Raw genomic sequence first — 15757 nt, 5'->3', positions numbered from 1 at the left:
CACCTTATCATCCCCAACAGACAAAGTCAATTTCCCACTTTTAACATCAATGACCGCCCCCGTCGTGTGAAGAAAGGGTCTACCTAAGATTATGGGAATTTGAGAATCCTCCTGCATGTCTAGTACTACAAAGTCTACAAGTATATAGAATTTACCTACTCTAACAGGGACGTCCTCTAAAATACCTAAGGGGTATTTGACAGAACGGTCGTCCATTTGTAGAGTGATATTAGTAACCTTAAGCTCACCCATATTCAGTTTAGTACAGACAGACAAAGGCATGACAGACACACTAGCACCTAAATCACATAAAGCTTTATCAATAAATACGGTGCCAATGTTACATGGGATGGAAAAACTCCCGGGGTCTTTAAGTTTAGGTGGAGATTTGTTTTGCAAATAAGCACTACATTCCTCAGTGAAAGCTACAGTCTCTACCTCACAAAAAGCACGTTTCCTGGTCAAAATATCTTTCATGAATTTAGCATAAGCAGGAACCTGTAAAATTAATTCAGTAAAAGGAACCGTTACCTGCAAATTTTTGACCATTTCCAAGAATCTGCCAAACTGCTTGTCTAGCTTATTCTTGAGTTGCCGGTTTGGGAAGGGGAGTGTAATAGGTGGTACTTGAATATCTGTCCCCTTCTTAACCTCAGTTGTAGCCTCATTCTCATTGACTACCTTTTCAGCTTCCTTTTCTTCCATAACTATCTTCAGGATTTCCTCACTGACCAGATCACTAGCAGACACCCCATAATCAACCTCAACCGGCATAGAAGGACCATCATAATCCCTACCACTTCTCAATGTAATTGCATTAGCAGTCTCCCTATTTTCGGGCTGTGAAGGAAATTGGCCTGGTGGCCTCCCTGCAATAGTAGTAGCCATCTGTGCCAACTGTGTGTCAATGATCTTGTTGTGAGCAGTAAGAGCATCGATCTTTGCTTCCTTTTCACTTAGAGATTTTTGCATTTGAAGCATCATATTTCTCATCTCTACTAGCATAGGGTCAGGCTGTGTGGCTTGAGGTTGTGGTTGTCTAGGGAACCCAGGTGGTCCACTAGACTGTTGGTTGTCGTTGTTCCGTGGTTGGTAGGATTGTTGATGTGGGGGTTGGTATGGTTGTTGTGGTGGATGTTGGACTTGGTGAGGGTTCTGGATATTGTTGCTCCTGTAGGATAGTAGAGGGTTGTTTTTGTAGCCCTCATTGTAAGAGTTGGAGAATGGGTTATTCTGTTTGTAGGATTGAAATGCGTTACATTGTTCAACAGAGCTCCTACATTCCTGTGCATAATGACCAGACATTCCACAACTTTCACAAACAGTAGCAGGTTGGGCACTCATAGCAGCTACACTAGCAGGTTGGGTAGGTTGAGCATTGGCTGCTTGCATATTATCAAACTTATAGTGTAAAGCAGTCAATTGGGCAGTTAATTGTTCAATAGAATTTAAATCATGCTTACCACCCCTATTAGATAGACCTCTAGGATTTCCATACTGGGCATTGTGAATGGCTATCTCCTCAATCACCTCCATAGCTCTAGGCACCTCAAGTTGCATGAACCTCCCACTAGCAGCCAAATCTAACAAACATCTAGACTCATTGCCCAGACCATTATAAAACTGCTGAATCAAGAACCAATCTTCCAAACCATGGTGCGAGCACTCTCTTTGCAAATCCTTGAATCTCTCCCAGACCTCGAACAAACTCTCATCTGCTTGTTGTGAGATACCTAATATCTGACCCCTCAGACGAGCCGTTTTCTCAGGTGGAAAATGTTTAACATAAAAAGCAAGAGCCAAGGACTCCCAATTAGTGATTTTCAAAGCCGCCCGATTCAACCCATTAATCCACAGTTTAGCTTTCCCACTCAAAGAGAACGGGAAAAGTATCTCCATAGTCTGCTCCGGAGTCAATCCCTTTTGCTTGATGGTGGAACAATATTGGATGAAGGACTGAATGTGAAGATTCGGATCTTCACCTGGTTCCCCACCGTACTGGCGTCTCTCGAACATGTTAATCAATGCAGGCTCAATCTTGAAGGTCTCAGCTGCAATAGAAGGCATGATCGCCTTTGGTAGCACGGACAGACTTGGCTTAGAATAGTCTGTAAGCCGTGGGGTAGGTGGCGGTAGCAGATTTTCGTCACCCATCTCTATCTCTGAAACTGAATCTGTATCTGAAGGAAAAAGATCGCCAATATTATGATCAGAATCAGAGTAATTCCCACACTGTGCAATGAAAGTTCTTCGTCTACGAAAGGTTCTTTCGTGCTCAGGATCGAATGGAGTAAGATTACTAGTACCTACGGTCCTGGGCATAGACAAAGACTACAAAACAATGTGAGATCCTGTCTCAAGGAACGTGAGTTCCTTGAGTAGTAACAGACAATAATCTAGGATAAGCAATCAACAACAGAAAATAAAACCGTTTCCCCGGCAGCGGCGCCAAATTTTGACAGGCTAAAGTCGTATCACCTAAAAAAAATAACCTAAGTCCACTAGCTAGGTAGCAAGGGAAGTCAGGATCGAATCCATAGGGAAACAGGCGTTCCTTCTACTATCAATTAATCAATCTAGACTATTGGGAATAAGATTTTGTTGGTGATTTGTATACTAAGACTACGAACGATAATTAAACGAGTATGAATCATTATATTAAGGAATCTAGGGCATAGGTTCACCAACAAATAACAATCCAGGACAATGAACAATCACGATAATCAACAAAATAATTAATTAGACTAGCATGCTCTCTCGAATCGATACTAATCATAGACTTAGAATTAACGGGCTCTCGCTACGTATTAACTCTAATTCCACCTATTGACACAAGCCTAAATATCAAATTGCATCTCTCGAATCTTAATTTGATATTGCATAACTACCACAATTAAACCTGCGCAAATCTAATTGTATAGTGAAATAAACCAATCAATAGGAATTAATTACAATGCCAACAATCACAATTATTCAATATCCCTTCATATTAATCATGGATCCCCAAACCCTAGAAATTAGACTACTCAAGAATATTAACCATACACAAAACAATTAGCATGATTGAAAACATAATTAAGGCAAAACAAAAGATTGAAATAAAGAGCAATACCTAATTGAAGAACAATGGTAAAGGAAAGCTTGAATTTTGGATTGAAAATAAACTAAGTGTTTAGAACAAATTAGAGAGAAAAACTAAGTGTTTAATACTAGAATATGAGATAATAAGATATCCAACTAAATTAACTAAGGGCTATATTTATAGTTTAGCCCAAAAACACAAGAGAAAACCGGAATAAAACTAAAGTAAACCGCGCGCTAAAGGCTCCAGGGTTGTCGTCGCCCGGTCGGGCGGCCAACCGCCCGTCGGGCGACCAGCTCGAAATCCGCCCGACGGGCGCAAGGCTGCCAGACGGGCGGAGGGAGAAACTTCTGAAAACATCTGCACGCGCCCGGTTGGGCGCCACTCGCCCGTCGGGCGGAGGGAGAACTTGCTGCTGCTGTCTTTGATGGGCGCCCGATGGGCACCGGGCGAAGATCCGCCCGTCGGGCGCCTGCTGCTTGCTCCTTTATGCTTGCTCGCCCGGTGGGCGAGGGGCAATCCACCGGGCGGAGGGCTAAGTGATCCGCCCTTCGTCCGCAACACCGAGTCTAACTTCCGGGGCTCGATCATGAACATCTAGGGCTCCCGTAAGTCGACAATAGTCGTCCCGAATCCCCTCGGGATCGTGTAGTGGCCTAAATCATCATGAAACGGGTCTAAAAAGACCAATTCCTCACTAAGTAGTCCTGAAACTCAAGGCACACTCAAATACGCAGATTAGTACTAAAAACGGCTCCTAAGAGCTCATTTGACGCATAAAAGTACTAAGGGACGGGGGTGAAAACATTATATAAAACGCACATATCAAACCTCCCCAAGCTAGATCCTTGCTTGTCCCTAAGCAAGGAAATCATCGATGAACACAAGACCAACTTCACCCCCAACATATTTCAAAAATGAAAACATAATCCAAGGTAAAGTCTAATAAGTATGCATCAATGTCAACCAATCAAATCCATTCAATCGCTAATCCACCTTAACAATCGTCACGCAAAGCGAACCACAAATGCACAATGGAATTCAAGACTAGTGCTCACACACTCGTCACTCATTTATGTGGCGGATAAAAGATGTACCCGTTCGCTCCCCTCCCAACATATAAGCGAACAATACCCTCCCAAACTCACAGCACTCGTGTGTCTAGAAAAACATACACTCAACCTAGTAGTCGACTCGGAATGTGTCATATCATAACTTGCATTGATAAACAACTACTTTCACATTAATACGACTCTATGCACAAAGGTCGGAAGGTCTTTCAAGCTTGTAATGATAGGCTTAGGTAAGGGTGTGGTAAATTTGGGTAAAATGTGAGCTTAAAGCCTTGGCTTTGGGGAGCATAAATCCTAGCAAATCCATGATCAATCACAAATGATGACCACAACTCTCCCACTCAACACATGAATAAAACAACAAACAAACCACACTATACTTTCTTGCCTTGATTTCACAATTATAACCAATCACTCATGAAGATAAGAAATTGTAATACCGGAGTGACAAAAGCTTGAATTATTTTGAGAATAACGATTTTTTTTCTTTTTTTTTTTGCTCAATCTCTTTTTTTTCCCTTTTTTTTTTCTTTTGGAACCTTCACATTTTATTTTTATTCTCCTCATCTCATTCATTTTTCAACTCATATTTTTTTCAACAACAATCATGATAAGAAGAACTTCCCTTTTCAATACTCAATATGCTCAAAATGTACCACACTACAACTCCCTCACCTCACTACTATTAGCTCCCCCAAGCTAGGCTTGGGACTAGTAACCAATGGGGCTTTCATGGGCTTGTAATATAGTTAGTCACCGAATAAAGGGCACAAGCACAACATGGGTAGAAAAAGAGGGAACAAATATATCTAAATTCATCTGAAGGCTACCTAAATAGAAAAATGCCTTCGTCCTCCACAATGTGCATGTATATGAGTCATAAAACACTACTAATAGTTGCAAACCAATACTCAAAATCAATGTCACACCAGGAAGCTATCACACATCCTAACCAAGTCAACTAGTCAAGCACCAAGTCCACAAGTAGTTAGTCGGAGTTGACTCATGTTAAGGCATCAAAGCAATCGAATATCAAATCATGGCTAACACATCTACATTGCCCATCATCAAATACCAAGAATCAAAACAATTTCCGCTCAAGGGGCACAGGGAAGCATGATATTGTATTCATCGGAATGTATTTTTGTATATTTTTTATTTTTTTCAAAGCAATAAACTACCCTAGAAAGCAATAAACACACCAAAATAATCACACAACAATAAGTAAATGCTGAAATAAAAGGAAAACATACCTGATATGTACAGGTAAAGTGAAACCCCCCCCCCAAACCAAATTAGACAATGTCCTCATTGGCTCAAGGGGTACCGAACCATCATCATCATCAACAGCATCACTGATGGCCTTGGCCATCATCACCATCATCACCATCGCCACCTTGGCCACCATAGCCGCTACTGCCCGCTCCAAACCCCCCGTAGTGGGTAGGCGTGAAGGTGCCCATGGAACCGGGGGCTCCGTACCCCTCTGCAGGGTAAGTAAACCAGGAAGGGTGCTGATGATCTGGGGCAATGTAGCCCTGCCTGGCGTACTGATCGTAGAAAGGGAACATAGTCCTCTGGTGATCCGCGGCGAACTCATGGAAACCGAGCTCAAGTCTGCCCAGCCTCTCATGAATGGCCCCTAACTCCTCTGAAGACCCTTGCTCCTCCTGTGGAGCCGGACTACCTCTCTGTCTCGACCCCCTCTCTCTACGCCCTCCCCTCCGGAAATATGTGCGAGGCGAGGCCTCGGGCTGTGGCTGGGGCTGGGGCTGGGCTAAGAGTGGTGCCTGCTCACCTACATATATGTAATGGGATTGACCCCTCGTAAAACTGGTGAGCCCGGCAGTGTCCGGTAGAGTAAAAAGAGCGTTCCTCTGGAACATCCAAGACATATGACCGGGAAGAAGTTCCCCGTACTCATAGTGCACCCTGTAAAGGCTCCCAAAATACTCTAAATCTAACAGGTTGTTACCCCGGACCGCGGCATGGTCCCTCTCAGCAAAGTTTGCCACCGCTATGGCAATGTGGGTGACCAAACCCCCTAAGGCAATATCGGTCGAATAGCGGTGGGTGGCAGTAGTAAGCAATTGCATGGCCAAGTGATGGGCCAAATTCATCCTGTAACCTTCATTATTATCCAGCAAATACCCCCCGAGCACCTCCAACTCTGTGCTCCTCACATTCTCCTTTTGGTCCCTCCCGAAAATCGTAAAAGCCATAAACCTGAACCAAACAAAAGGGACGGGGTGTTGCACTCTAGAGGCATGCAAATGTTGCATGCTACCAGGATTGAAATCTCCAGTCAATTTCCCCCATACCTCATTATTGTTATGCCCCTCCCCGAGGAACCTATTATACTCCACATTCAAACCAAAAATAGCACCAAAATCCTTTATAGGCATATCATAATCATTATTCAACAATCTAAAAGAAACTCTAGTGACATCCTTGTATCCATTCTTTCTAACATTAAACGAGCTAAGAAATTCAAGAGTAAGATCCCTAAATGTCAACCTAACCATGGAAAACATATGTTTCATGCCCACCCCATGAAATAATCTCCTAACATCCTTCTCGATACCCATATCATGCAAAGTTTTCTGACAAATAAATCGAGTAGGGACTACCTTCCGTAGCTTGAGGTGTGCAAGGCGAGTTTGTTGCTCCTCACTAGTAAGAATCATGGTCGGGAAAGCCGAATCCGGTGCAAACTGAGGTGGTGGTTGTGGACGGCTTGTGGAAGCCTCCTCTTGTCTCCTTGTTTCTCCCGTGCAAGTCCTTTTTAGCCTTGAACCCATTGTTGAAGAGTTATGAGTTTTTGAGATTTTGGTGAGAATTGGGGTTTTTGTGGGGAGAGAGAAAGGGTGAAATTTTTTTGGTGGAGGTTGAAGAGGATGTGATGAGGATGATTTTGATATGTGGATTGATGAATTTGAGTGAGAGATGAGGGAGATATGGAATTTTGAAGTTGTTAGGGTTTGAAGGTTAATGGGGTTTGTGAGAGAATGAAGAAGATGAGTGGAGGATGAAGTGAAGAGAAAAGGGAGGAATCACGTGGTTAAAATCGGCCAAATCTCCCTTCTCCCGCCTGGGCCAACGCCCGCCCGACGGGCCTGTGGCTCGTGAGCCGCCCGACGGGCACAGCTCCGCCCGTCGGGCGAAGAGCGACGTCTTTGCTTCTTTCCGCACGCGCCCGGTCGGGCAGCTCCCGCCCGTCGGGCCTACGGAAAATTTGACGAATCCTCTCTCGTATCCGGCCGCCCGTCGGGTGAAGGTCTGCCCGACGGGCGGAGAGCAACTTTTCCCTTCATTCTCCGCGCGCCCGGTCGGGCGGCCTTCGCCCGGCTGGCCAAAAGCGATTTTTCTCCTTCCGAATTCTTTTCTATCTTTTTCGCACTTAGGAGCTAAACCTGTACATCATCAAATACCCAAAAGCCGTAATACTCTCTTCTCACCACTCAAAAAGCAAAGGAAAAGCTACAAAACACAAACAAACAAAAAAAAAATTAAAAACTAAACTATCGAAAGCAATGAAATACGGGTTGCCTCCCGCAAAGCGCTGGTTTATTTTTAGGTCCCGCTCGACCTTGTTACCTTGAATATGCAGTCTATGAGGCGGAGGGGTTGAGGTGATGGATCTCAACCACTCCTACAGTAGCCCCATCATGGTACAACTTCAGACGTTGCCCGTTGACCTTGAATCGTTCACCATTATCATTCTCTACTTCAACAGACCCAAACTTGCTTACCATAGTCACGGTGAACGGCCCAGACCACCTAGACTTAAGTTTTCCAGGAAATAACTTAAGGTTAGAGTTAAAGTGTAGAACTTTGTCGCCCACCGTGAACTCTCTATGCAAAATGTGATTGTCGTGCCACTTCTTGGTCTTTTCCTTATAGATCCGGGCACTATCATAAGCTTGTAGTCGGAATTCATCGAGCTCACCCAATTGAAGTAACCGCTTCTCTCCGGCTAGCTTTGCATCCATGTTGAGCTGTTTGATTGCCCAATAAGCTTTATACTCCATTTCTACTGGTAAGTGACATGCCTTGCCATACACCAATCGATACGGGGAGGTACCAATAGGTGTCTTAAAGGCGGTTATGTATGCCCATAGAGTATCATCTAGCTTATCGCTCCAATCCTTCCTAGACTTCGCCACCACTTTCTCAAGGATAGATTTGATCTCTCGGTTGGAGACCTCAACTTTACCACTCGTCTGAGGGTGGTAGGCTAGCCCAGTGCGGTGATAAACCCCATACTTGCGCAGGAGCGCATCCAGATGCTTCTCATGGAAGTGTGACCCTCCATCACTAATCAAAGCGCGCGGAACCCCAAATCTAGGAAAAATGATCTTCTTGAATAGGGAAATGACTGTCTTAGCATCGTTAGTAGGTGAGGCAACGACTTCCACCCACTTGGACACATAATCTACAGCAACAAGGATATACAAATTACCCTTGGACGATGGGAATGGTCCCATGTAGTCAATTCCCCACACATCGAAAACCTCAACCTCAAGAATCCCGTTCTGTGGCATCTCATACCTCCTCGAAATAGTGCCGCCCTCTGGCACGCATCACAAGCCATAATAAAAGCCTGTGCATCCTTGAACATAGTAGGCCAGTAAAAATCACATTGTGACAGCTTAGCGTTTGTTTTAGACGGTCCATGGTGACCACCATAAGGTGAAGAATGACACCTACTGATAACACCTTGTACTTCCCATTCTGGAATACAACGCTTGTACAACCCTTCAGCAGTCTCACGAAACAAGTAAGGGTCATCCCAAAAGTAGAACCGGACATCATGTAGGAATTTCTTCTTCTCTTGATATGTAAGATCAGCCGGAAGAATTCCCCCCACAATGTAGTTAGCAAAATCTGCGAACCATGGTGACTGACTGGCAAGTGCAAGTAAATGATCATCCGAAAATGAATCATCAATCGGTGTAGATCCCTTACCATCGTCATACCTCAATCTAGACAAGTGATCTGCAACCACATTCTCAGCCCCTTTCTTGTCACGGATCTCTAGATAAAACTCCTGTAGCAGTAGTATCCATCGAATAAGCCTAGGCTTGGCTTCCTTCTTAGAGAGCAGATACTTAAGGGCCGCATGGTCAGTATAGACTATCACCTTGGATCCAATCAGATAGGTGCGGAATTTATCCAAGGCATAGACTATGGCTAGAAGCTCCTTCTCAGTAGTAACATAATTAACTTGAGCTTCATCTAAGGTCTTACTTGCATAATAGGTGGCATGTAAAACCTTCTCCTTTCTCTGACCCAAAACTGCCCCAACTGCATAATCACTTGCATCACACATTATCTCGAACGGAAAATCCCATTCGAGAGAACGAATGATGGGAGCCAAAATCAGTACCTGTTTAATCCTGTCAAAGGCCTCAAGACAAGCATCATTAAACACAAACGGGGCATCCTTGAGGAGGAGCTGTGTAAGTGGTTTAACAATTTTAGAAAAATCCTTGATAAAGCGGCGATAAAATCCCGCATGACCAAGAAAACTTCTAACACCCTTCACATTAACTGGAGGGGGCAATTGTTCAATCACTTGGACCTTAGCTCGATCCACCTGAATGCCCTTATCAGATATTAAATGTCCCAAGACCACCCCTTCAGTAACCATGAAATGACACTTTTCCCAGTTCAAGACTAAATTACACTCTTCACATCTTTTCAAGACTTTAGTCAGATTTAGCAAGCAAGAATCAAAAGAAGTACCATAGACACTAAAATCGTCCATAAACACTTCCATGATAGACTCAATAAAATTGGAAAAGATACTCATCATGCAACGTTGGAAAGTAGTGGGTGCATTACAAAGACCAAAAGGCATCCTACGATATGCAAAGGTACCATAGGGACAGGTGAAGGTGGTCTTTTCCTGGTCGTCTGGATGTATGGGAATTTGAAAGAAACCAGAATAACCATCCATATAACAGAAAAACTTGTGACAGGCTAGCCTTTCCAACATTTGATCAATGAAGGGAAGGGGAAAATGGTCCTTTTTAGTAGCGACATTAAGACGCCTATAATCAATGCACATGCGCCAACCTGTGACTATCCTAGTTGGTATCAAATCATTTTTTTCATTTCTCACCACAGTTGTCCCCCCTTTCTTAGGAACTACCTGAACAGGACTCACCCACTTAGAATCAGACACAGCATATACAATACCCGCATCAAGCAATTTCATAACTTCAGCTTTTACAACATCTTGCATGACAGGGTTCAAACGACGCTGGGGTTGGATGCATGGTTTATGATTTTCATCTAGATGTATCCTATGCATACAAAAGTCAGGGCTAATACCCTTTAAATCATCAATACTGTACCCAATGGCCTTTTTGTGCATTTTCAACACAACAAGAAGTTGGGATAACTGGTCTGCATCAAGTGCAGTACTGACGATCACAGGGCAAAGTTGTTCATCATCTAAAAACGCATATTTAAGGTTAGCAGGAAGAGGCTTAAGTTCGGGTTTCTTTACCTCTTTAACAGAACAAACCGGCCGAACTAACCTTTTCATTTTGGTGCTCTCCGGCTCAGATTCTCCACCATTAAGAGCCAACTCCAGAGCATCTACTTCAGCACTCCAAGAACTGCTATCACCTGCAGAAGACTCACAACAAAGCACTGCCTCCAAGGGATCTCTTTCGAGAACTTGGGAGACGTTATCAGGAGTAATAAAATCAACTACATCTATACGATAGCATTGTTCCTCTTCTAGCATGGGACTTTTTAAGGCACTATTCAGATTAAAAGTCACCTTATCATCCCCAACAGACAAAGTCAATTTCCCACTTTTAACATCAATGACCGCCCCCGCCGTGTGAAGAAAGGGTCTACCTAAGATTATGGGAATTTGAGAATCCTCCTGCATGTCTAGTACTACAAAGTCTACAAGTATATAGAATTTACCTACTCTAACAGGGACGTCCTCTAAAATACCTAAGGGGTATTTGACAGAACGGTCGTCCATTTGTAGAGTGATATTAGTAACCTTAAGCTCACCCATATTCAGTTTAGTACAGACAGACAAAGGCATGACAGACACACTAGCACCTAAATCACATAAAGCTTTATCAATAAATACGGTGCCAATGTTACATGGGATGGAAAAACTCCCGGGGTCTTTAAGTTTAGGTGGAGACTTGTTTTGCAAATAAGCACTACATTCCTCAGTGAAAGCTACAGTCTCTACCTCACAAAAAGCACGTTTCCTGGTCAAAATATCTTTCATGAATTTAGCATAAGCAGGAACCTGTAAAATTAATTCAGTAAAAGGAACCGTTACCTGCAAATTTTTGACCATTTCCAAGAATCTGCCAAACTGCTTGTCTAGCTTATTCTTGAGTTGCCGGTTTGGGAAAGGGAGTGTAATAGGTGGTACTTGAATATCTGTCCCCTTCTTAACCTCAGTTGTAGCCTCATTCTCATTGACTACCTTTTCAGCTTCCTTTTCTTCCATAACTATCTTCAGGATTTCCTCACTGACCAGATCACTAGCAGACACCCCATAATCAACCTCAACCGGCATAGAAGGACCATCATAATCCCTACCACTTCTCAATGTAATTGCATTAGCAGTCTCCCTATTTTCGGGCTGTGAAGGAAATTGGCCTGGTGGCCTCCTTGCAATAGTAGTAGCCATCTGTGCCAACTGTGTGTCAATGATCTTGTTGTGAGCAGTAAGAGCATCGATCTTTGCTTCCTTTTCACTTAGAGATTTTTGCATTTGAAGCATCATATTTCTCATCTCTACTAGCATAGGGTCAGGCTGTGTGGCTTGAGGTTGTGGTTGTCTAGGGAACCCAGGTGGTCCACTAGACTGTTGGTTGTCGTTGTTCCGTGGTTGGTAGGATTGTTGATGTGGGGGTTGGTATGGTTGTTGTGGTGGATGTTGGACTTGGTGAGGGTTCTGGATATTGTTGCTCCTGTAGGATAGTAGAGGGTTGTTTTTGTAGCCCTCATTGTAAGAGTTGGAGAATGGGTTATTCTGTTTGTAGGATTGAAATGCGTTACATTGTTCAACAGAGCTCCTACATTCCTGTGCATAATGACCAGACATTCCACAACTTTCACAAACAGTAGCAGGTTGGGCACTCATAGCAGCTACACTAGCAGGTTGGGTAGGTTGAGCATTGGCTGCTTGCATATTATCAAACTTATAGTGTAAAGCAGTCAATTGGGCAGTTAATTGTTCAATAGAATTTAAATCATGCTTACCACCCCTATTAGATAGACCTCTAGGATTTCCATACTGGGCATTGTGAATGGCTATCTCCTCAATCACCTCCATAGCTCTAGGCACCTCAAGTTGCATGAACCTCCCACTAGCAGCCAAATCTAACAAACATCTAGACTCATTGCCCAGACCATTATAAAACTGCTGAATCAAGAACCAATCTTCCAAACCATGGTGCGAGCACTCTCTTTGCAAATCCTTGAATCTCTCCCAGACCTCGAACAAACTCTCATCTGCTTGTTGTGAGATACCTAATATCTGACCCCTCAGACGAGCCGTTTTCTCAGGTGGAAAATGTTTAACATAAAAAGCAAGAGCCAAGGACTCCCAATTAGTGATTTTCAAAGCCGCCCGATTCAACCCATTAATCCACAGTTTAGCTTTCCCACTCAAAGAGAACGGGAAAAGTATCTCCATAGTCTGCTCCGGAGTCAATCCCTTTTGCTTGATGGTGGAACAATATTGGATGAAGGACTGAATGTGAAGATTCGGATCTTCACCTGGTTCCCCACCGTACTGGCGTCTCTCGAACATGTTAATCAATGCAGGCTCAATCTTGAAGGTCTCAGCTGCAATAGAAGGCATGATCGCCTTTGGTAGCACGGACAGACTTGGCTTAGAATAGTCTGTAAGCCGTGGGGTAGGTGGCGGTAGCAGATTTTCGTCACCCATCTCTATCTCTGAAACTGAATCTGTATCTGAAGGAAAAAGATCGCCAATATTATGATCAGAATCAGAGTAATTCCCACACTGTGCAATGAAAGTTCTTCGTCTACGAAAGGTTCTTTCGTGCTCAGGATCGAATGGAGTAAGATTACTAGTACCTACGGTCCTGGGCATAGACAAAGACTAAAAAACAATGTGAGATCCTGTCTCAAGGAACGTGAGTTCCTTGAGTAGTAACAGACAATAATCTAGGATAAGCAATCAACAACAGAAAATAAAACCGTTTCCCCGGCAGCGGCGCCAAATTTTGACAGGCTAAAGTCGTATCACCTAAAAAAAATAACCTAAGTCCACTAGCTAGGTAGCAAGGGAAGTCAGGATCGAATCCATAGGGAAACAGGCGTTCCTTCTACTATCAATTAATCAATCTAGACTATTGGGAATAAGATTTTGTTGGTGATTTGTATACTAAGACTACGAACGATAATTAAACGAGTATGAATCATTATATTAAGGAATCTAGGGCATAGGTTCACCAACAAATAACAATCCAGGACAATGAACAATCACGATAATCAACAAAATAATTAATTAGACTAGCATGCTCTCTCGAATCGATACTAATCATAGACTTAGAATTAACGGGCTCTCGCTACGTATTAACTCTAATTCCACCTATTGACACAAGCCTAAATATCAAATTGCATCTCTCGAATCTTAATTTGATATTGCATAACTACCACAATTAAACCTGCGCAAATCTAATTGTATAGTGAAATAAACCAATCAATAGGAATTAATTACAATGCCAACAATCACAATTATTCAATATCCCTTCATATTAATCATGGATCCCCAAACCCTAGAAATTAGACTACTCAAGAATATTAACCATAAACAAAACAATTAGCATGATTGAAAACATAATTAAGGCAAAACAAAAGATTGAAATAAAGAGCAATACCTAATTGAAGAACAATGGTAAAGGAAAGCTTGAATTTTGGATTGAAAATAAACTAAGTGTTTAGAACAAATTAGAGAGAAAAACTAAGTGTTTAATACTAGAATATGAGATAATAAGATATCCAACTAAATTAACTAAGGGCTATATTTATAGTTTAGCCCAAAAACACAAGAGAAAACCGGAATAAAACTAAAGTAAACCGCGCGCTAAAGGCTCCAGGGTTGTCGTCGCCCGGTCGGGCGGCCAACCGCCCGTCGGGCGACCAGCTCGAAATCCGCCCGACGGGCGCAAGGCTGCCCGGCGGGCGGAGGGAGAAACTTCTGAAAACATCTGTACGCGCCCGGTCGGGCGCCACTCGCCCGTCGGGCGGAGGGAGAACTTGCTGCTGCTGTCTTTGATGGGCGCTCGATGGGCACCGGGCGAAGATCCGCCCGTCGGGCGCCTGCTGCCTGCTCCTTTATGCTTGCTCGCCCGGTGGGCGGGGGGCAATCCACCGGGCGGAGGGCTAAGTGATCCGCCCTTCGTCCGCAACACCGAGTCTAACTTCCGGGGCTCGATCAAAAACATCTAGGGCTCCTGTAAGTCGACAATAGTCGTCCCGAATCCCCTCGAGATCGTGTAGTGGCCTAAATCATCATGAAACGGGTCTAAAAAGCCCAATTCCTTACTAAGTAGTCCTGAAACTCAAGGCACACTCAAATACGCAGATTAGTACTAAAAATGGCTCCTAAGAGCTCATTTGACGCATAAAAGTACTAAGGGACGGGGGTGAAAACATTATATAAAACGCACATATCAGCCCGCGCCTAGCGAAGCCCGCGCAGAAGCAAGCACAAAGCCACAACCCGCCAAGGAAAGCAAGGCCCAGCCAAGCAGCGCGCAAGGCCAGGCCTAGCGTGTGGCAAGGCCAGCAGACCTGACGCGCTCCTTCGTGGGATGCGAGCAGACTGCTAGGCCGAGCCTGCTCCGCGCGCGCGCATGACCAGCGCCCCTCGTGGGCTCTGCGTACGTGTGTGCGTTGAGTTCGTGCATGCATCGAATCCTTAAGCGATTAGGATTAGATTAAAGATTAATTTCCTAAAGCTACTAGACTTAGTTGTTTAATTAAATATTAACTTATTAGTTTTAATTAATGTCTAATTCTAATAGGATTAGATTAATTGAAACCTAGTAGACTTCTAATCCATTATTCCAACCCTATAAATAGGTGATGGCATTCACAATTTATAGACACACAATTCAAGTATTCATATAGTTTTAAGGTTAAAACTAAGATAATAATTTGTCACAATTATATTCGAATAACATAATACCTTAGGCTAAATTCTAGTCAATTGAATCTAAGGCGGATCCGAACGTGTTGTGGACTATCTACGGAGGGACTACACTTGGAGTCCTAAACTTGCTTTTGTTCGGTTCGGGAGAAGCTAGGGAGGACACGCTACAAATGTATGCATCCTAAATTATGCTAATTGTTATGTGGCAATTAATCTGGATTCCTGGCTTTATGGTTTTTCCGCATGAAATATATATGTTTTATATGTATCATAACCTAACAAATGTCGGCTTACTTTTAGAGGAGTAGTCGAGTAGAGGTGATTTTGTGAATTGATTTAGAATTTTGTTTTTTTACTATTTTTATTTTTTTCAAAAAATTTGAGCGGATTTAGTGTAGGGTCTGGGTAGAGTCTGGATCT

The 15757-nt window shown here is 43.3% G+C and overlaps 2 non-coding genes across 2 annotated transcripts; both read left to right on the top strand.

Moving 5' to 3' along the window:
* The first annotated feature begins 1648 nt into the window (after positions 1-1648).
* On the top strand, positions 1649-1755 carry LOC130460248 (small nucleolar RNA R71). Its single transcript, XR_008920181.1, has one exon. It is a non-coding gene; the product is annotated as a small nucleolar RNA R71 (small nucleolar RNA).
* Positions 1756-12596: 10841 nt separating this feature from the next.
* LOC130460247 (small nucleolar RNA R71) lies at positions 12597-12703 on the top strand. Its single transcript, XR_008920180.1, has one exon. It is a non-coding gene; the product is annotated as a small nucleolar RNA R71 (small nucleolar RNA).
* Positions 12704-15757: the final 3054 nt, after the last annotated feature.

The sequence above is a fragment of the Spinacia oleracea genome, chromosome 4 (genome assembly GCF_020520425.1).
Source record: "Spinacia oleracea cultivar Varoflay chromosome 4, BTI_SOV_V1, whole genome shotgun sequence".
Taxonomy (NCBI): Eukaryota; Viridiplantae; Streptophyta; class Magnoliopsida; order Caryophyllales; family Amaranthaceae; genus Spinacia; species Spinacia oleracea.
The sequence above is the reverse complement of the archived record's forward strand: the minus strand, read 5'-3'. Positions and strand labels throughout refer to the sequence as shown.